At 43.8% G+C, this 23,187-nt stretch overlaps 1 long non-coding RNA gene across 1 annotated transcript; it reads right to left on the bottom strand.

Annotated features, from left to right (window-relative positions):
* Positions 1 to 18,030: 18,030 nt before the first annotated feature.
* Positions 18,031 to 22,720, bottom strand: LOC129841359 (uncharacterized). The gene is made up of 3 exons (XR_008757310.1): positions 22,582 to 22,720; positions 22,340 to 22,434; positions 18,031 to 20,025 (listed from the first exon to the last, which is right to left on the bottom strand). It is a non-coding gene; the product is annotated as an uncharacterized LOC129841359 (long non-coding RNA).
* Positions 22,721 to 23,187: the final 467 nt, after the last annotated feature.

The following is a 23,187-nucleotide window of genomic DNA, read 5'->3' as shown; positions in this document are numbered from 1 at the left end:
GAGCGAACGGTGTCTCCTGTACGAGTGCATAGCCCGGTGCGGGTTATTCCACCTCCCCGCACTGGGAGGGCTAGATTGGGTATTGAGCCAGGTGTCATGAGGCCGGCTCAACGCGTCTGGTCTCCAGTGCGTCTCCTCGGGCCGGCATACATGGCACCGGCCTTACGCATGGTTTCTCCGGTTCGCCTACATAGGCCGGTGCGGGTTATTCCACCTCCCCGCACTGGTCGGGCAACCGGGAGCATTCAACCAGGTAAGGTCGGGCAGGCTCAATGCTCAAGAGTGCCAGTACGCCTCCACGGTCCGGTATTTCCGGCACCACCTCCCCGCCCCAGCCTAGTACCTACAGTGTATACACTACGCACTAGGCTACCAGTGCGTATCCTGAGCCCTGTTCCTCCTCCACGCACTCTCCCTGTAGTGCGTGTATCTAGCCCGGTGCCTCCAGTTCCGGCACCACGCACTAAGCTACCAGTGCGTCTCCAGAGCCCTGTACAAACTGTATCTTCTCCCCCTACTAATCCTGATGTGCTTGTCCTCAGCCCGGCGTCACCAGTGCCGGTACCACGCATCAGGGATAGAGTAGGCTTTGAGAATACAGTGTGCCCTGTCCCTGCTCCCCGCACTAGTAGGAAGGTGCTTATCATTAGCACGGTGCCTCCAGTTCCGGCACCACGCACCAGGTCTACAGTGCGCCATATCCGGCCAGAGCCATCCGTCTCACCAGCGCCATCTGAGCCATCCGTCTCCCCAGCGCATTCTGAGCCATCCGTCTCCCCAGTGCCATCTGAGCCATCCGTCTCCCCAGCGCCGTCTGAGCCATCCGTCTGCCAGGAGCCTGCAAAGCCGCCCGTCTGCCATGAGCCTGCAAAGCCGCCCGTCTGCCATGAGCCTACAGAGCCGTCAGCCAGACAGGAGCCGCTAGAGCCGTCAGCCAGACAGGAGCCGCTAGAGCCGTCAGCCAGACAGGATCTGCCAGAGCCGCCAACCAGACAGGATCTGCCAGAGCCGCCAACCAGACAGGATCTGCCAGAGCCGCCAACCAGACAGGATCTGCCAGAGCCGCCAACCAGACGGGATCTGCCAGAGCCGCCAACCAGACGGGATCTGCCAGAGCCGCCAGCGAGCCATGAGCAGCCAGAGCCGTCAGAGCGCCATGAGCAGCCAGAGCCGTCAGAGCGCCATGAGCAGCCAGAGCCGTCAGAGCGCCATGAGCAGCCAGAGCCGTCAGAGCGCCATGAGCGTCGAGAGCCGTCAGCCTGCCATGAGCGTCGAGAGCCGTCAGCCTGCCATGAGCGTCGAGAGCCGTCAGCCTGCCATGAGCGTCGAGAGCCGTCAGCCTGCCATGAGCGTCGAGAGCCGTCAGCCTGCCATGAGCGTCGAGAGCCGTCAGCCAGCCATGAGCATCGAGAGTCGTCAGTCAGCCATGAGCTGCCCTTCAGCCTGAAAAGGCTAGATACCCAGAACTGCCCATCAGTCCAGAGCTGTCTCTCTGTCCGGAGCTGCCTTTCAGTCCGGAGTTGCCCCTCTATCCTGATCTCCCTCTCTATCTTTATCTATCTCTATATTCTTATCTATCCCTCTTTCTTGATTTATCTCTCTGTCCCGGTGTTGTCCCTATTGGATATGTTGGTAGGAGGATTTTGTGGGGGAAGTAAGAGGGTGGACATTCTTGAAGGGAGGGGGCTAGGATGGATTATGGTGGGGTGGGAACCGCGCCCGGAGCCTGAGCCACCACCGTGGTTAGATGCCCACCCAGACCCTCCCCTAGACTTTGTGCTGGTGCGTCCGGAGTTCGCACCTTGTGGGGGGGGTACTGTCACGTTCCTGACCTATTTATGTTAGTTTTTGTGTGTTAGTTGGTCAGGACGTGAGGTTGGGTGGGCATTCTATGTTATCTGTTTCTATGTTGGTTTCGGTTTGCCTGGTATGGCTCTTGATTAGAGGCAGGTGGTTTGCGTTTGCCTCTAATTAAGAGTCATATTTAGGTAGGGCATTCTCACTGTTTGTTTGTGGGTGATTGTCTCCTGTGTCAGTATGTTTGTTCGTACCACACTGGACTGTAGCGTTTGTTTCGTTTTCGTTTCGATGTCGTCTGTTTCCTGTACGTAAGTTTATGTTTAGTTATGTAAGTTTATGTTCAGGTTGCGTCAACGTCGTTTTGTTATTTTGTAAGCTTGTTAAAGTGTTTTGTTTCGTTTCGTGTTGCCATCATAATTTATAATAAAGATGGCTTATTTCCCTGAGCCTGCGTTTTGGTCTGAAGATCCTTCTCTCCTCACCTCATCCGAGGATGAGGAGAGCGTCAATCGTTACAGCTGTAGAAGGTTTTGACCCCCGGTTGCAACTACCATTTTCATCCTTAATCTCAGGCCCATCCAATAGTGGTAAAACTTGTTTTGTAAAAAGTATTTTAGAGAATTCTGAACATGTGTTATCTCAAAAGCCTGATATTATTGTGTGGTGTTATTCGTGTTATCAACTTTTGTATGATGAATTGTTGAAGAAAATAAAAATCATGTTTGTTGAAGGAATACCTGAATCCCTGTCTGATGATGAACTTCTCCCTCCTCATAAAAACAATCTGCTGGTTTTGGACGATATGCTATTTGCAGATAGCGAAAATCCCGAAATTGCAGAAGCTTTTACCCAATATACTCATAGAAACCTGTCCGTGCTTTACTTGGTGCAGAATGTGTTTCACCAAAGTAAAAATAGTCGTACCATTAGTTTGAACGCCAATTACATGGTTTTGTTCAAAAACCCTAGAGACAAACTACAAATTAACACTCTAGCTCAGCAGATCTACCCGGGAAGGAAATCCTACTTTATGGAGCGCTATGAGGACGCTACCAAAGCGCCATTTTCTTATTTAATCATGGAATTAAAAGCAAATACTCCAGAACACCTGAGGCTACGAACAGGTCTGATCCCATGGGAGTGGCCTGTTGCATACATTCCTAAAAAGTAACCGCTATGTCTCTGCGTTTAAAAAGAAACCTGCCCCTCTTGAGAAGCTTAGTTGGGGCTACAGCTAAAGAACGGAAGGCCACCTTGGGTCACTGTTCTTCAGATCTCATATTATCCCTATGTGAGATTGCTTTGAATCTTCTCAAAGGACGCATTCCACTCACACTGACCCAATTGCAAAAATGAAAGAGACAAAAGACCTCGATCAAAATCTTTGCTAATAAAAGACATAGCATACAACAGTCTGGGGGTTTTCTTCTACCTTTAGTAAGTATAGCCGTGCCCTTCATAACCAGCCTTATTGATGCCAGACGTGGGGGTTGAACACAGAGTCTGATGGCCAATAAAATGTACTTGGTGCCACAACAAGAGTTGGATAGACTTAAAAAAAACAAATGCAGGGTCCTGAAAATATCAGACAAACAGTGGAAAATGATTTGGATACGGCCATTAAGGATATTTTGAACCGGAAAGGATTGAACCCTTATGATAAGGTCCAAAAATGAACAAACCTCTTGCAAAAGGTATTTGGCCTTGGTAAAACAAGGGGAGAGAGAGACCAACCATTTAACGCTTTCCCTACCGGACCCTTTAAAAGATGACGGGCCTAGAGAGAGCCAAGCCCCTGCAATGCCTGTACTGGCGATCTTACCGGCTGAAGATCAAATGTCTGTTGAAGATAAAGTTATGCATGACATGTTGACACGTTCCGGCACGTAACAGGAAAAATGTTAGATTCATTATGAACAAGATAAAAGACTCAAAGGGAACCGCTACTGGGAATGACAAGGCTCTGTTGTCAGGGGTGCACATATGCTTGACTTGCGTAAAAGTACCATGGCTGCCCACAAGGTTGCTGATGACAGAAGACCTCCCGGGTGGCATCAGTTTCTTAACCTGTTGGGGATGGGGGCGCTGTTTAGACTATTTATGCTAATGTGGCTAATTTTTTAAACGGCTTCCCACAAAATCCTTGATCGTACAATATGCATATTATTATTATTATTGGATAGAAAACAGTCTATAGTTTCTATAGGAGTTGAAATTTTGTCTCTAAGTGGAACAGAGCCCATTCTACAGCAATTTCCCTGACATGGAGTCAGATTTGAGAAACGTTGGCCACTTTTCTGAAGTCATTTAAAAGGGCTCTGTCGTTGCTATGACTATACGGACACTTCTTACGTCTTCCCCTGGATGCCTTTACGTGATGACGATTCCAACGGGCTCGATTGCTCGTTCACAGGCCCTACAAATGAAAAAAACCTTTAGCTAGCAAGTCTTTTCTTGCTGCGTAACGCGCGTGGAAGACACCGACCCTCTCCTGTTCCAAGCGTTAGTTTAGCCTGTTATATTTCTCCGGTCATCTTTTCACTCGTTATAGGAGTTACAAACATCACAAAGTAGTTAATTTAAAGCGTTTTATAGCAATTTATATCCGTTTAGTGCGATTTTGGGACATTTATTTTTGCAACGATGTGAAAAGTTGGGCACGCTTTTCAGTTCATCCCGAACGTAGTTGACATTTCCACATGGCAAGAGGACAGCTTTCCACCAAAAGACGATTTCTCCCAAGAAAGGATCCTTTGCCCAAGATACTGATGGAAGAACAGCTCAAGGTAGGACATTTTTATTATGATAAATCGTGTTTCTGTCGAAACATTTTAGTGGCTTAGGACGCCATGTTTTTTGACGTAGCTTCGCTTGGCGCAAACTGTATTGAAAAGTAAGGATAAATTAAAAAATGTAATAACGCAATTGTATTAAGAATTAAATTGTCTATCAATCCCTGTCCACCCTATATTTTTTAGTCACGTTTATGAGTATTTATGTATAAGAGTAGATCACTGTCTAAGTGGCGCAAGGACGTTTTCTTTACCAGCTTGTCTACATTTCACATTGTCTAACCATGATTTTGGTGGCTAAATATAAACATTTTCGATCAAACTGTATATGCATGTTGTAATGTGATGTTACAGGAGTGTCATCGGAAGAATTCTGAGAAGGTTAGTGAAAAAATTAATATCTTTTGGCGATGTTGACTTTTATCGCTCACTTTGGCTAGAATCAATGCTGGGCTGCTAATTGCTATGTGCTAAGCTAATATAACGATTTATTGTGTTTTCGCTGTAAGACACTTAGAAAATCTGAAATATTGTCTGTATTCACAGGATCTGTGTCTTTCGATTCGTGTATGCTGTGTATTTTTACGAAATGTTTGATGATTAGTAGTTAGGTAAACACGTTGCTCATTGTAATTATTCTAGTCCATTTGTGATGGTGGGTGCAATTGTAAACTATGCCATATACCTGAAATATGCACTTTTTTCTAACAAAACCTATCCCATACCATAAATATGTTATCAGACTGTCATCTAATGAGTTTTTTTGTTGGTTAGGGGCTATAAATATCTTAGTTTAGCCGAATTGGTGATGGCTACTGGTGTTGGTGGACAAATAAAAGATGGTGGATTATGCTAATGTGTTTTTAGGTAATAGATGTACATCTTTACATATTGTGTCTTCCCTGTAAAACATTTTAAAAATCGGAAATGTTGACTGGATTCATAAGATCTGTGTCTTTCATTAGCTGTATTGGACTTTAATGTGTGAAAGTTAAATATTTTAAAAAAATATTTTTTTTGAATTTCGCGGCACTGGTTTTTCAGTGGGGGGGGGGGGGGGGGTGCCGCTAGCGCCACGCTGATCCTAGACAGGTTTTAAGGCCCTGGCAATCGTCAACATTCCCCTCTCGGGGGTACCCAACTATAAGCTTTGTCAACAGATTCAAGCTTCAAAACAAAAACCTTCAACGAGCTACAGCACGCCTAAAGATGTCCCAACAACCCCTCCGCCCTATGAAAGGGATGATGATAACTCATTTACCCCCCTTAACGTCTCCAAACCTTTCCCTACCCCAATCTCTCAGGGTGGTTAGGCTTTTGAATGACTATGATTAAATTCATTACATTTTATTTGAAAAAAATAAGCAGTTTAACATTTGTGGCATTCTTGAAACATTTGACGTGAGCATACGCTTTGATTACATGGTCTTAAAGGACACATATTTGAAAACTTTTGATATTTTCTAACAAATCAAGCTACAACGTTATCATTACGTCTTAAATCAACATTATAAAGAGACATAACATCTTCAAAAGAAACTCCCCGGGCCCTTTGGCATAGGTAGAATACACAATGTTGACCACATGTAGTGGAAAGGTTATCTTGCACTTGTTTGATGCTGTAGTATATCTTTGATCCGTTTTTGGTCAAAAACTCTTTAATAGATTTGGGGAAATGTGAAAAACCGGGGGGAAAGCTGTAGGAACAAAAAAAAAAAAAAAGAGATCTTTCTTCCTCCGTCTTCTAATGTCACAGCTAGCCAATGTTCCCCCGGCATGTGTTTAGGATGGGTATTGACAATAAACATGGCCGGCCGCTCCAGCCATTTCTCAATTGGTAATTCATCACAAGCCAACACTCCACAAAATTGTTTTCCAATCAATCGGCTAATGAACCCTTCCAACTCTTGGGTATTCATGTCTTTGCTCAACGATCCTTAATAATAATCCACTAAGACCTGTCTTCGGGCATTCACTTCCAAGATTGAACCAGAGCATGCATAAACAATCATGCTAACGGTACAGGCTAAAGGTGTACGGAAACGCATTTCCAGCATGAGGTTACCTTGGGACACCCCCGACAGATTTCCTGAGGTGTCATCATCAGGTGATAAATTGAAAGCATACAATGTGTAACCCTATGCAAAATCATTTCTGTCAATAGGTAAAGAGAGATCTTTCAGATGCCTCCCTGTAGCCAGGAATAGATTGTAAAATTCTCGCACAGATATGTTGTTATTAAATTGTGGTTGGAAAGCCTTAGCAGGGACCTGACGTCCGTCCTGACAGAGAGCTACATACTCTGCATTGAAGTGTTGAAAATTAAATGGGTTTTTATCTAAGCTGCCCGCATTAGAGGCGTGATCAACCACGCTATAACCACGTATCGGCGTAAAGGGCCTAGAAAAAGGTTTTCTTGACTACAGATTCTACTGCCCACAGGTATGCTAAAGCTTTTCATGGTAACTCTTTGGAGAGGGTAAAGGGCATTTCCTTTCATCAAAAAACCTGTGAGTGACCCAGACGAACTGCCGGAGTTAAACACTTTTTTAATAAAAAGCGTTTCCCCCAACACTTTTAAACTAAAATCACCATCCTGGGTAGACATCAGACAAAACTCATCCTTGGCCCTGGTTAATTTTAGTCTTAAATCACCCGAATTTAAGAGTAAACGTTCTTGAAAGAAAATGTTAGAGTGTATAGGGCCTAGCAGATGAAACTCTCGAGATTCGGCACAGTAGCGAGCGCGTGCCTCCAGTCCTTTGTTTGCACCGGTGGAAGGGTCTGTCAATTCCATAGAGCCTCCTGCAGTATCCTTGCTAAACAGCCCGGCGCTGAATTTTGTCTTCGGAGTAGTTGAGTAAACACTCCATGGTAGGCCTATAAGGGTATGTGGCACTGCTTTGACAGATTAGGCGTTCACCCAAAGTCACGTCCACTTGGGAGAAGATGGTGGCCACTGCGTAATTAATGAGACTCACTTTGGCATCGTCTGCAATATTAGTACCATCTCTTTTGGTCACTTTTAGACGTAAATGCAACAAGGTGTTGTTGAGGTCCAGATAGTTGTCACCGTGGCCTGGTATGAAAAATTCTATAGGACCGTTGTCGGTAATGGCAGAGAGTGAGGCCATCTCCAGATAACTGGACCTATCTATTGAATGTTGGGTTAAGGGGGCCGTGAAAAGATCGAGCTCTGTCTTTATAGCTTCAGAGGACATACGGTGTAAAAGAGCCATGTTGCTTGTTCTTTTACAAAATACTTCCGAGTACTCTTTTTGTCTTTTTAGGTCCAGACCTTCTCACTTTACCACGTCTTTGACTTACTGAGTTTAATTTAACGGTTAACCTCCGCTTTTTAGGGGCAAGCCTGCGCCTTATACCCGGAGGTCTCTTTTTTGGTCTTCGAGACAACATCATAAGCCCCGAGCCTTCTTGATGCTCGGCATCTGGTGACGCCCTTCTGGTCATAGCATTGGCTACAACTTCACTTACTATATTTTCAGCTGCTGATTTTAAATGTGGTTTGGCTATGCTGAGGCCTCTCTTCATAAACGGTAAAACCATCCTAAAGAGGTTACGAAATATACCTCCTCTCCCCGAACCGTACATGGTCGGGGATCCATAATAGCCGGGTAACCCATTTCCCACTTGAGCAACATAGTATGAGACTTAGCGGTTAGGGTCGAGATGTTGGTGGTTCATAACCCTTTTAATTTATTTGTATTATGTTTATAAAAATATATAATACTAATATTATATATGTAGAGAGGTTTTGGTGGGTCTAAAGTGGAGTTTTACAATCTTTTTACCATAAGTAAATTCGATGTTTTCGTTCTGATCCGTTTTAAGCCCAACCAGAACGTTTTCAATTTCAGGTACGTAGGGTGGCTTGTCGTAGGTAACAGTGACTATATCGCCATCCTTTCCGTCTATATGAACTGTTCTCAGGAGGGGCACACAACTGTCTCCGACCCTTTGATAGGATATGATGTCGGTATACACAAATATGTTGTAAAATCCTACATGTATATCCGCAGGGAATGGGAATAATTTATCTTTCACATACGTCCATTTATTGGGACCCATCCCCAACATGTAGGATAAATTACCACTGGTCTTTATACCCCCAACAGCATCCCCTGAGATTTGTACACGTTTATGTATAGGGCATTTCCATATTGTTCTGGGTTAGGAGTTCATTCAACTCTGAGACGATCCTGTCGACGGTTCTATAGAACCCTTTTTTAAGCTTAATAAGTTTCGCAGGATCCGATATCCTTTTGCAATAAAAATCACGGTCCTTATCTTTGATATTATACCAACTATGGGGGTATGTAATCTCGCTGAGACCTACTTCCCAGGCCTCTGATAACTCTATAGGCTTTGGAAAATTGGTTGTATAACTCGAACTTTGGTTATTACGATATATATGTGCAGACGCATTACTGGGGAGAGTCAGGTTTTAGCCGCTGTGTTCCATGATGCACTCCTGTGTACACGCGAATGATGTTGTATTTATCATGCATGAGGGTTTAAGTTAACCCCCCTGATGCCTCCACCACATCTTGCTCTAATAGCCAACTGTTAAACTTTTGGGGCAAGTTTTTCCAGCGGACCAACACCCATGTTTTACCCTTTTCTCTCTTTTGATCTAGAACCTCCTCCACGTGAAAGACTTTGTCTTTACCCAACTGTACCTTCTGTAATTCCTTAGCACACGCACAGAACTCACCAGGCTGGGGAGACATGCAGGAGGCCTTGTCCTTGGCCGAGGAACCGGATGCACTGGACCGTGGAGGCGCACTGGCGGTCTCGAGCGCAGAGCTAGCACAACTCGTCCTGGCTGGATCCCTCCTGTAGCCCGGCAAGTGCGGGGAGTTGGAACAGGCCGCACTGAGCTGTGCTGGCGAACCGGGGACACCATACGTAGGGCTGGTGCAGTATACCCCGGGCCGAGGAGACGCACTGGAGACCAGATGCGCGGACCCGGCATCATCCCTCCTGGCTCGATGCCCACTCTAACCCGGCTGATTCGAGGAGCTGCGATGTAGCGCACCGGGCTATGGTTGCGCACTGGGGACACCGTGCACTTCACCGCATAACACGGTGCCTGCCCAGTCACTCTCTCGCCACGGTAAGCACGGGGAGTTGGCTCAGGTCTCCTACCTGAGTCTGCCAATCTCCCCGTGTGCCACCGCCACAAAAAATTCTGGGGCTGCCTCTCGTGCCCGTTACATCGAGCCAATTCCTCGTAGTGTCGCCGTTCCGCTCTAGCTGCCTCCAGCTCCTCTTTCGGACGGCGATACTCCCCCGGCTGTGCCCAGGGTCCCTTGCCGTCCAATATTTCCTCCCATGTCCAGGAGTCCATCCTTCCACGCTGCTTGGTCCTTTGGTGGTGGGTAGTTCTGTAACGATTGTCGTCGGGAGAAGGAGAGGAGGACCAAAGTGCAGCGTGGTACGTATCCATAATACTTTTAATAAAGATGAACACGCAAACAAAAACAACAAAACGACCAACGAACAGTTCTGAAAGGTGCCACAATCACTAAACAGAAAATACCCACCCACAAACACAGGTGGGAACAGGCTACCTAAGTATGGTTCTCAATCAGAGACAACGATAGACAGCTGCCTCTGATTGGGAGCCATACCAGGCAAAACACATAGAAATACAAAACAAGGACAACATAGAACACCAGACATAGAATGCCCACCCAAACTCACACCCTGACCTACCAAAATAGAGACATAAAAAGGATCTCTACGGTCAGGGCGTGACAGCGTTTCTATGATATGTGGTTAAAAATAATAAAAAGGGGGCCTCCCGGGTGGCGCAGTGGTCTTGGGCACTGCATCGCAGCGCTAGCTGTGCCACCAGAGACTCTGGGTTCGCGCACAGGCTCTGTCGCAACCGGGAGGTCGTCCGGGTTAGGGAGGGTTTGGCCGGTAGGGATTTACTTGTCTCATTGCGCACCAGCGACTCCTGTAGCGAGCCGGGCGCAGTGCTTGCTAAACAAGGTAGCTAGGTGCACGGTGTTTCCTCCGACACATTGGTGTGGCTGGCTTCCGGGTTGGAGGCGCGCTGTGTTAAGAAGCAGTGTGGCTTGGTTGGGTTGTGTTTCGGAGGACGCATGGCTATCGACCTTTGTCTCTCCCGAGCCCGTACGGGAGTTGTAGCGATGAGACAAGATAGCAATTACTAACAATTGGATACCACGAAATTGGGGAGAAAAGGGGGTCAAATAAATAAAAAATGTTATCTGTGACATCACATGGCAGCAAGTAACAAAAACAGTTATTTTCAAAACCTGCAACTAGTTTCTAGCTATGGGGAGGGTAATTATCTTATCCACACATCACTGCTAATCTCATAGTGTTTTAAAATAATTTTTGAAGATGTCATCGGGTATAACTTTTTTACCTTAATTTTTTCTCTCACAAAACATAGAAATTCATTGTTTTCACATATGTAAACACTGGTATTGTGCTGGACATAATGCAAACAAGGTTTAAAAGTAGTGGAGTTATCCTTTAAACTTCCAATTACTACCAGAAAAATGGCTGCTGGTCCACCCACCGTGGAACGTCAACTTAAAATGGGGAAAGTCTATTCCATTATCTATTATTTAAATAGGTTTCCTATGGAAGATTGACAGTTGAATTTAAAACAATGAATATGCTCACTCAAGTAAGCATTTTCTGATGTGTGGACCTCCAACCAACTTTTTTGGTACCATTTCAAAGTTAAAATGTAATTACATTTTAGTGAATTTATCAGCCAAAACATGACACCCACCCTGTATCCAAGAGCATGCTGTGACCTAACAGATGATTGGCACTCTCCGAACACCTCAGATAATATAAAATATGGTCTAAATTGAATATGAATTCAATCGGAGAGTATACATTTTATGATAATTGATTTTAAAAGGTAAAAACATTATTTTTTTTTACATTTCAGGAAATTATAAATAATTTAACTGTTTGTAAGCTTTCAAATTATATCAAACTAAACCGTTTGTCTTTTTCAGTGATGAAGATATGGATGTCTCATGGTAGGGTATGTAAAATTCAATATTAGTACAAAAATGTAATGTCAAATTTCAGAATAATTCAGATAATTATGACTCATTTCAGGAAACTAGGCATATGTCACGGGTCACTACTTCACAGGAGAGCCATTTGAAGGTAAACGGTTTTATCAAAATATGTTTTTTTGGCAGAAATGCCTTCTGGGACATGTGAACTTTCATGTGCCTTAATAACGAACGTGTATGCCATCAATAAATATGAATAAAGTTGTTCAATTACGAGCCTAGTAGGTTTAGCCACAGAAAAAGACAGCAACCTTCCCGCTAACCAAAATTATCTCAGCCAATGAGCGGGCTGGACATGCCGAGAGATGAGTTCAGATTGGTCTGCCATTTTGCACGCTTCTTTATATTTCAGCTGGTCAAGTGTGTAGGTAATACTGTCTAAACCGGATTTTCTTTAAATGTATCGCGTAGTAAAAATGCATACGTGTTGCTCTTCACTTTCTGGAGGACCAAGTTTTGAAATCAGTGGAATTTAGGTATGATAGCTAAGGAGATGTAGAAAACACCTGTCTCTGGATTACATCTTCAAACTAAGGGCAACCATGGCATCCATGACAGGGAGATGCATCCATCCATAATGTATACGGACGGGTAAGATTTTACACATTTCTAATTTTGACAGAAATTGGTTTCATTTCAAGTTAAAATCTTCTGTTAGCTAGCTAACGTTGGCTGGCTCACTAGCGAACTTTCCGTCTATGATCTTATTCGTATAGCAGAGCCATTTGCTTTGCTAGTTATAGCCTAGTGTTAGCTAGCTAACATTGAACATGAGTTGGGATTATGGTTCATTGTTTAGCTAGCTACAAGTCTTAACAAAATACTCCACTATGCAAGCATTCATTTCAATAGAATGTCACTGCGACAACTGTTGATAGACGTAGCTGTTAACTTCTTCTCGCTGCAAGCCCGACGTCGGTACCCTTATGACAACAGCCAGCTCAAGTGCAGGGCGCGAAATTCAAAATATATATATTTTTTAAATATTTAACTTTCACACATTAACAAGTCCAATACAGCAAATGAAAGGTACACATCTTGTGAATCCAGCCAACATGTCCGATTTTTTAAATGTTTTACAGCAAAAACAGCACGTATATTTATGTTAGCTCACCACCAAATACAAAAAAGGACAGACATTTTTCACAGCACAGGTAGCATGCACAAAGCCAACCTAACTAACCAAGAACCAACCAAACTAACCAACAAACAACTTCATCAGATGACAGTCTTATAACATGTTATTCAATAAATCTATGTTTTGTTCGAAAAATTTGCATATTTCAGGTATAAATCATAGTTTACATTGCAGCTACAATCAGAAATTGCACCGAAAGCAGACAGAATAATTACAGACACCAATGTCAAATACCTAAATACTCATCATAAATCATTTCTGAAAAATACATAGTGTACAGCAAATGAAAGACAGGCATCTTGTGATTCCAGACCTTATTTCCGATTTCTTAAGTGTTTTACAGGGAAAACACAATATAGCGTTATATTAGCTTACCACAATAGCTAGAAACACAAGCCATTTCCCAGCAGCAAAAGTTAGCGATCGTAACATACCAGCAAAAGATATATAATTTTTGACTAACCTTGATATGCTTCATCAGATGACAGTCCTATAACATCAGGTTATACATACACTTATGTTTTGTTCGAAAATGTGCATATTTAGAGCTGAAATCAGTGGTTATACATTGTGCTAACGTAGCTACTTTTTCCCACAACGTCCAGATATTTTTCTGACACACATATTCTGACCAAATAGCTATTCATAAACATAACTAAAAAATACATGTTGTATAGGAAATGATAGATACACTAGTTCTTAATGCAATCGCCGTGTTAGAATTCTAAAAAGAACTTCATTACGACATAAGGCTTACGTTATGGCGAGCGAGTGCCCAAAACCTGGGCGCAAAACTAATAGTACACAGTTCGACATATATATGAAATAGGATCATAAATGGATCCTACTTTTGATGAGCTTCCATCAGAATGTTGTACAAGAGGTCCTTTGTCAAGAACAATTGTTGTTTGGATTTAGAACGTCCTTTTTCCCTCTTGAATTAGCAACGCACTAGCCAAGTGAACAAAGGCACACAACGCAACACGCCTAATGTCCCGAATAAATTTCAACAGTCTAATAAAACTATATTGAAAAAACATACTTTACGATGATATTGTCACATGTATCAAATAAAATCAAAGCTGGAGATAGTAGTAGTTGCCTATAACGACAGCTTTTCAGAAGGCAATCCAGGTCCAACCTCGCCCTTTCCAGAAAACAGGAAATGGGTGACACGTCATTCCAAGAGGATTTATTCCATCTCAGACCAAGATAAACACTCCATTTCTTCTCTCACTGCCTCTTGACATCTAGGGGAAGGTGTATGACGTGCATGTATACTAATACGTATCATGCCCATTTATAGGCAGGACCTAGAAGATAGCCTCGTTTTCAGACGTTCCACTTCCTGGTCAGGAAGTTTGTGCCAAATGAGTTCTGTTTTACTCACAGATATAATTCAAACGGTTTTAGAAACTAGAGAGTTTTCTATCCAATAGTAATAATAATATGCATATTGTACGAGCAAGAATTGAGTACGAGGCCGTTTGAAATGGGCACCTTTTATCAGAGCTACTCAATACTGCCCCTGCAGCCAGAAGTTAAGTCCTCTCTGGATATCTCTCTCTGGAACTCAGAGATGAGGCCTGGGACCAGGATGTCCCTAGCGGAGACCCAGCACCTTTCCTCTAGGCCATAACCCTCCCAGTCAACCAGTACTTGAATCCCCTGCCCCGGGGGGTCAAACCTTCAGGAGATCTCACAATGTACGCCGGTCGGCCGTCGATGATGCGGGAGGGGGGGGGGGGGGGGCTGTAAACAGAAGACAAGGGGCAGTCAGACATGGTTTTAACTCCAGACAGAAACGCTAGGAAAAATACGGAGCAACAGAGGATGAAGAGTAGAGGGGCTAATGATCTTGGAGCGGGGGGGGGGGGGGGGGATCACAGCTTCCGGGGGTGTAGCTGCGGCACTATAGCGGTGTGCCAGCACCTCAGGCTTGACCTTCTTGGATACCGATCGGTGCTGCGGAAGCGAAGTGGCCCAGGCCTTACTGAATCCCTCCCGGAGGTCCTGGTACTCTGCGGGGCTGGCGGAGAGGTCCGGGGCAATTTCCAAGGCCCTAGGAAGACGTCCCGGGACAGGCAGAATGTGGCAATGAATGTGGCAGGACGGGCTCCAGCCCACGATGGCACCAGTAGACCAGTTGATGAGAGGATTGTGTTGCTTGAGCCAGGAAAATCCCAATACCATAGGAATCTGAGGAGACTTGATAAGCAGGAATTGAATAGTCTCGTTGTGATTCCCTGACACCCGTAGGTTGATGGGAGCAGTAATATGAGTGACCCGGCCTATAGGGCACATGTCCAGCGCATTAACCTCCATGGGAGTGGAGAGAGGCTGTTCAGCTCGGAAGCCAGCGTAGCATCCCCCAAAAACTCTCATCGACCCCAGAGTTAATGGGGACCCGGAGAGATTTAGACTGGCTACCCCACAGCAGAAGTGCAGGAACCGGGGTGCGAGCAAGGGAAGCAGGAAGGTTCTCCCTATGGCCCACCAGCGTACTCACTCCTACCAGTGAGCCTGAATTCTTTAAAGGACAAGAGGACACAAAATGACCAAGAGTCCCGCAATACAGACAACTCTTCGTGGTGATCTTGTATTGACATTCCGCTGGCGATGGCCCAGCTCTACCTAGTTGCATAGGCTCGGAAGGCGGCGACTCAGCCGACTCCGGCAACTCTCAGGGCAGGTCGGGAGCCCTCGGGTTCTCTCGGCAACGGGATCATCGAGGACTTCCGGGATGACGCGGAGGCAAGGTGGAATCCCTGGACATGTGAGCAGTCAAATTTCCTACGAGATGCCATGCAGGAACATATCGAACAGTGCTGCCTGGTTCCAAGCACTCTCCACTGACAATGTGCGGAAATCAACTGCATAGTCAGCTACACTGCAGGAGTCCTGCCGAAGCTGGATTAGCTCCAGGGCAGCTTCTCTCCCGGAGAACGGGGCGAAAACAAAACACCTTTACCTCTTCCACGAACCCCTCCAGACTAACGCATATGGCCGGCTGCTGTTTCCATACAGCAGTAGCCCAGGTGAGGGCCCTCCCGCACATCAATGCGATGAGTTGCATCGTTCCAAGGTAGCCTGAGGGGAAGGAGGAGGGCTGAAGCTCAAAAATGAGGGCACACAGATAGAGACGCACGACAACTGCTCGACTCTCCATTGAAGCATTCCGGGGTGGGGGGGTAAACGGGGCTTCCGAAAAGGTAGAGTGGCCGATGAGACGGCGCTGCTAGCAGCTGAGACGCTGAGGAGCTGTGGGGTTACCATAAGGCCATGGTAACCCCACATGGCGGCTCCTTGGGAGGAGATGGCGTCACGCAGCTGGCCCAGATCTGCTGGGTCAGTCGTGTACAGGATAGCAGGCAGGCTCAGGGTCAGGGACAGGCAGAGCTCAGTAATCCAGAGGTGGAGCAAAGGTACAGGACGGCAGGCAGGCTCAGGGTCAAAAACCAGGAGGACGAGAAAAAAAGAGGCTGGGAAAAGACAGGAGCTGACAGGACGAATGCTGGTAAGCTTGAACAAACAAGACAAACTGGCAACAGACAAACAGAAAACACAGGTATAAGTACAAAGGGGATAATGGGGAAGATGGGCGACACCTGGAGGAGTATGGAGACAAGCACAAAGACAGGTGAAACAGATCTGGGCATGACAACCACAGAACACACATGCAGTGACACAGATTACTCATCAGCGCAGATGATCAGAATTTGTTTACATAAGACAACACTGAGCATTTTTTACTTGAGAAATACAGCACCAAACACCTTAGCTAGATGTAAAACTAGAACTTCCTTGTCAAAAACACCCACATTAACTACAGATATCTTTGGGGGAAGTGATAGTGGCTTTGATACTACAGTGTCTCACGGGGGACAAACTTCAGTAAGTGCCACATAAAAACCAAAGACTGAAATCTTGTTTTTCTTAATGAGCAAAATATTTTCTAAAATGCAGAATCATTGTGTTTAAGTCGCTCTTTAATATTTTGGCATTCAGGTCCAAAAAGTTTCTTCCTGACCACTTCTAACTTGGGTGGAAGGTTTTGTTCAAATCAAAAGGGTGCAGTCAGAAAGTGATTGAAAGCATTGGGAACAAACCTGATCATAGTTATTCTAATATGTTACTTATACTCAATGTTCACTTCGGAGCCTTATGTGAACACTTCCACATTTTAAATATTAACCTATTGATAAAGACCAGAAGAGGTAACACTTTACAATACAGTACGGGTTCAAGTAGTAACTATATAGTAATACTAAATTACATGTAACATGATAACAACATGTAATAGTAACAATGGAAATATTACTTTTAGTATAATATAAATACTAAGTAATGTTTATATAAAAAAAATAACCATTGTTACATAAGCTTTACTTTTTTTCTTTTTTTTTTACTTCCGTGTAGTGTATGGTTGCAATAACATTTGATTGTACAAATGGCCTCTATCATCAACGTCAATAGCAGGCGTGTATGGTATCTATTTTGGCTGCCTCAAATGAGCATTTAGCCTATTAAAGCCCTTTTTCATTGTGAACACAAACAGGCTTTGTGACAGCGACATTGAGGCATGGAAGCCAACCTGTTTGGCGGGAATCTTTCCAACAGCTGTCGCGTTCGTCAGCATTAACACAACATAAAATAGAAGCAACAAAAGAGTGAGTGACTGAGCAATTACCATCTTATAACATCCTAGTCACAATGCGCACCACTCCATGTTAAAGGACCCATGAGCAGCATTGTGATTTTCATAGGATCATCTTCGTGCCATGGGGGAGATTGTGCCTCTTCGTGGGCTATACACGGCCTTGTCTCAGGATGGTAAGTTAGTGGTTGAAGATATCCCTCTAGTGGTGGCAGGTATGCTTAGGCAAAGTGGGTGTGGGTATATCCTGCGTGGTTGGCACTGTCCGGGGATATCGTTGGACGGGGCCACAGTGTCTCCCGACCCCTCCTGTCTCAGCCTCCAGAATTTATGCTACAAAAGTTTGTGTGTCAGGGGGCTAGGGTCAGTCTGTTATATCTGGAGTATTTCTCCTGTCTTGTCCAGTGTGAATTTAAGTTCTCTCTCTCAATTCAATTCACTTTATTAACATGGCAAGTTCATTATTACTTACATTGTCAAAGTATACATATCGAAAAATAAAATATGTGTATATATATATTTATATATAAATAAATGGTGGGACCAACAGCAATAATAATAGTAGTAGTGGACATGGGATTACCATTAACAACAACTACAACAACAATATTAATCAGAACAACAATACATTAAAGCAACAGTAGTAAGCCAGTCTCAACATGACTGAGAAGACACATGACCTGGTATGAAAGACAAAACGGGAAATATTATCAACATTACTTTGCACTTTTCACTGGCTGTCCCTCAGGTTGTGGCAGGAGGACACATATTTGGCTGCCAAAACTGCACATTTTGGCTTTTCACCCAATAAATATTTGATTTTTTCTTCATCTTTTATAGTTTCAAATTCTTTGTATTGAATTATAATTTTGGGAAAGAAATATTCTCTTAGGTCTGGGTATTTGTCACAGTGTAATAGGAAATGCAGCTCTGTCTCTACCTCTCCCCTGGAGCAGAGTGAGCACAGCCTGTCCTCTCTGCCCCCGACACACACGTGTACATTAAAACAAAGCCTGACACAACATCTGCTCTGTCAACATTGTCCAACTGTCTGGAAGAGGCAAAATATTGGATCCAGAACAACTTCCTCCAATTCAACAGCAGCAAAACAGAGGCAATGCTAATAGGCAACCCCCAGCAGATCGCCAACTCCATCAGCATCCACCCTGTCATAAATAACCACATCATTCACCTCTCCTCAGTCATCACTATTTTGAGTGTGAAATTCAATTCTGCTCTCTCCTTCAATTGCCACATTAGTCCGGTCTGTAAAACATTCATCTGAGCTAATCCATGCATTCATTTTCTCCTGAATTGAATATGGGAAAGCATTACATGGGGGTCCTGCCTGCAAATTCAATTCATAAACTACAGCTCATCCAAAACAGTGCCGCAAGGATTCTGACAAACAAAACAGTTTGGACACCTACTAATTTCATTTATTGATTTTTAAAAACTTTTCTACATTGTGGAATAATACTGAAGACGTCAAAACTATTAAATAACATGTGGAATAATGTAGTAACCAAAAAAAATGTTAAACAAATCAAAATATAATCTATATGTTACATTCTTCAACGTAGCCACCCTTTGCCTTGATGCCAGCTTTGCGTACAGTACATCTAAGTTCCACAACCAAGACTTCTCGGAAAGTTGATGGCCTTCCAGCTGTATGACTCATTGTCCGAAAGGGGTCTCCCTCTATCCTACTACGCTCTTCTACTGTTTTTCACTCTGAAAGATAACCAGCCATGTTGATGGTTCCCATTGGTGATGAGCGTAGTTGGATAGTCTCACTTAGATTAGATTTTCTCTATCTGACTTCAGACAGCTAATCAGCTGTAACAGTGATGGTCTGATGTGAGCTTCTCGCCTCTTCCTCGGCTAGATAGTCAAAGTTCCAAACCACTTTGCGTGCGTGTTACGAATCCCTTTGGCCCGACAGTCTAGGGGGGATGGTAACGAGACCCGTAACATAACTCATGCAAATTATAGTAGTGAAAAAGAGTGAACGAAATAGCCACAAACAACTAAATTACCGTCAAACACTCATGGTTTATTTGAAAACACACGGTAATGGGGGGGGGCAGGATAAAGGGGCTGAGCTGGACCCAAGGAAATAAATAATAATTATCCAAAAACACCCCTAAACTAGACTAGCCTATTTCACCAACAGCTAACTAACCAAAAATACAGCGGGTGGTTCGCCCAGTTCTAACTAGTGTTTTTATACAAAGTATTCCTACGGGTAATGTATGCCCATGGGCGATTTATCTTGGTACCCCCTTTTCCCACCGTCAAACAAACGCCATAACAAAACCAATACTCACAGGTAGGGACAAAGTGACATGTAGTTGCAAAAACCAAACAAGATATCTACAGACAGATGGCATTGACAGAGATTAAGCGCCAGAGAAATCAACTGACAGGGTTTTAAAACCAAAGGAGAGAGGTTGTGATAGGGTATTGAGAACAGGAAGAGGTGTGTCTTCTGATTGATGACTGGTTGGTGACTGATTGGGGAATGATTATTGCCACCTGTGAAGGAGAGAAAAGAAATACACACACAGGATACCTGTATTAGTGCGGGACAGAGGAATAGCAATTCTTACACTATTGTTCTAAATTCAATCACCCTCTTCTACTTCATCCTCATCATTCAGTTAATTGAAATTCAATTGTGAAGTTGTGCACAATTATCAGTTTATATTTAGTATATATATCTATATCGCCCATTCATTGTCAGCATTCATTCAGGTAGAGACACAATAGCGCCTTGCGATCAACACTTTACACTGTACCCAAAAGCATAATCAGCGCTCTCTTCCCCTTTCTGTGGTCTGGCGCAATGAAGCAGTGACGTAGTGTACTAAACCACAAATTGCCTCAATGTCCCGTGGCATAATCTCAAAACCTTTAATTGAAGAACCACTGTGGGCAGACTATTCCATGAAAATGTAGCTCTATAGGAAACAGCCCTGCCTCCAGCTGTTTGCTTAGAGATTCTAGGGACAATATGGAGGCCTGCATCTTGTGACCATAGCGTAGGTGTAGGCATGTACAGCAGGACCAAATCAGAGAATAGGCAGGAGCAAGCCTATGTAATGCTTTGTAGGTTAGCAGTAAAACCTTGAAAACAGCCCCAGCCTTAAGATGAAGCCAGCCTAGAGAGGCTAGCACTGGAGTAATATAATCACATTTTTGGGTTGTAGTCAAGATTCTAGCAGCTGTGTTTAGCACTAACTGAAGCTTATTTAGTGTGTTATCCAGGTAGCTGGAGAGTAGGCCAATCTAGAAGTGACAAAAGCATGGATTAGTTTTTCTGCATAATTTTTGGACTAAACATTTCAGAGTTTTGCAAGGCTCCGAAGATGTAAAAAAAAAGTCCTTGAAATATTCTTGAGAAGTTTGTCAAAAGAGAAATTAAGGTCCAGAGTAACGGCAAGGTTTTTCAGTTTTATTTGTAAAAAACTTTACAACCATCACGATTAATTGTGTCTCATCCGTATAGCAGTGAGTGTTGACATTGTGTTTCCCAAATGACATCACCAAGAGGTAGAATATATAGTGAAAACAATAGTCGTTCTAAAACGGAACCTTGAGGAACACCAAAATTTACAATTGATTTGTCAGAGGACAAATCATCCACAGAGACAATCTGATATCTTTCGACAGATAAGATCTCAACCAGGCAGAATTTATCCGTGTAGAACAATTAGGGTTTCTAATCTCTCCAAAAGAAGATGGTGATTGATGGTGTCAAAAGCGGCAGTAAGATCTAGGCGCACGAGGACAGATGCAGAGCCTTGGTCTGACGCAATTAAAAGGTAATTTGCCACCTTCACGAGTGCAGTCTCAGTGCTATTATGGAGTCTTCAGGCAACAGCTTTTTCTAAAATGTTTGAGAGGAATTGGATATTCGATACAGGCCGATAGTTTAAATAACATTTCCAGGTCAAGGTTTAGCTTTTTCAAGTGAGGCTTTATTACTTCCACATTTACTATGTTCAACATAGGAGCGCCAAGCACAGGAAGTAGCTCTTTCAGTAGTTTAGTTTGAATAGGGTCCAGTATGCAGCGTGAAGGTTTAGAGTCCATGACTATTTTCATGAATGTGTCAAAAGATACAGGATTAAAAAACTTGAGTGTCTCCATTGATCCAACTTCCTGGCAGTTCTGTACAGACTCAGGACAACTGAGCTTTGGAGAAATATGCAGATTGAAAGAGCAGTCAGTAATTTTCTTTCTAATGATCATGATCTTTACATCAATGAAGTTCATGAATTCGTCACTGCTGAAGTGAAAGCCATCCTCTCTTGGGGAATGCTGCTTTTTAGTTAGCTTTGCAACAATATCATATTTTTGGGAGGGGATTGTTCTTATTCTCCTCAATTAGGTTGGGGGAAAAGAATAGGATAATCGAGCAGCAGTGAGGGTTCTTCGATATTGCACGGTACAGTCTTTCCCAGCTAGTCGGAAGACTTACAGTTTGGTGGAGCGCGATTTTCATTCCAATTTTCTGGAAGGTTGCTTCAGGGCTCTGGTATTTTCTGTATACCAGGGAGCTAAAACAAATGTTTTTTGTTTTTAGGGGTGCAACTGCATCTAGGGTATTACGCAAGGTTAAATTTAGATACTCATTTAGGTGGTTAACGGATGTCTGTATTCAAACGTCATTGGGTAGGTGGAGAGCAGTGGAGGCTGGTGACTTGAAAAATTGAACAGGATGGGAGACCCATGGCATAGAAGGCACGGAGAAAACAAAGTGTGTTTCAAAAATCGTCAAAGACAAATTATTTTAACCTAAAGACGTTTGTAGTACAATATTATTGGGAATGAGTGGGCTACATACACAGTGTCGGAAAGAGATCACAGCAGTGATTGAATGAGGGTGTGAGGCATGAGTTGAGGTGTTCAGAGGCTTGACCAGTGCAGGATAGGATTTGACTGGGAAGACAAAAAACAATAACACACTACAAAGTTAGACAAAAGAGCTAAGAATGAGTTAGTCCAAGCAAGGAGTAAAATCATTGATGTGTAATAATGTGATTGACTCTACATACAGTAAATGAGAGAATTGATAGGGGTACTCACAGTGCTTGGAGAGGAAACATTTCATGTGCCAGTGAATGAGCGGGCACATGAGATATTGCTTCAGTTCAACTCATGAGAGAGTTGACAATGGTAGTGGAGTGGAGTGGTCATCACCTCTTAATCAGGGAACAGGAGGGGACTTAGCTGTAAATACAAATAGCAGACACATTCTATTACAGCCGTGCCATCGTAGGTTTGGACAACAAGTTTCTCTATGAAGTCAAACACAGACTGCGCATCTCACTCACTTAACACATCAAAGTATCCCAAGAAATGGGGGTGGCAGGTAGCCCAGTGGTTAGAGCGCTGGACTAGTAACCGAAAGGTTGGAAGATCGAATCTCCAAGCTGACGAGGTAATAAATGTCATTCTGCCCCAGAACAAGGCAGTTGACCCACTGTTCCTAGGCCGTCATTGAAAATAAGAATTTGTTCTTAACTGACTTGCCTAGTTAAATAAAAGGTAAATAAAAACAATCCTGAATAAAGCCCTGATCATCCGCATACCATGGCGATAAGTGACAATACCAAGCAGAATGGCAGTCCTAGAGCAGTAGGGACATTTTTACCCCCTAGGGCCTGGAGTTTTTCCTTATATGTTAGGAAA

This window comes from Salvelinus fontinalis, chromosome 42 (assembly GCF_029448725.1).
Source record: "Salvelinus fontinalis isolate EN_2023a chromosome 42, ASM2944872v1, whole genome shotgun sequence".
NCBI classification, from domain to species: Eukaryota; Metazoa; Chordata; class Actinopteri; order Salmoniformes; family Salmonidae; genus Salvelinus; species Salvelinus fontinalis.
This window is presented reverse-complemented; position numbering and strand designations above follow the sequence as displayed.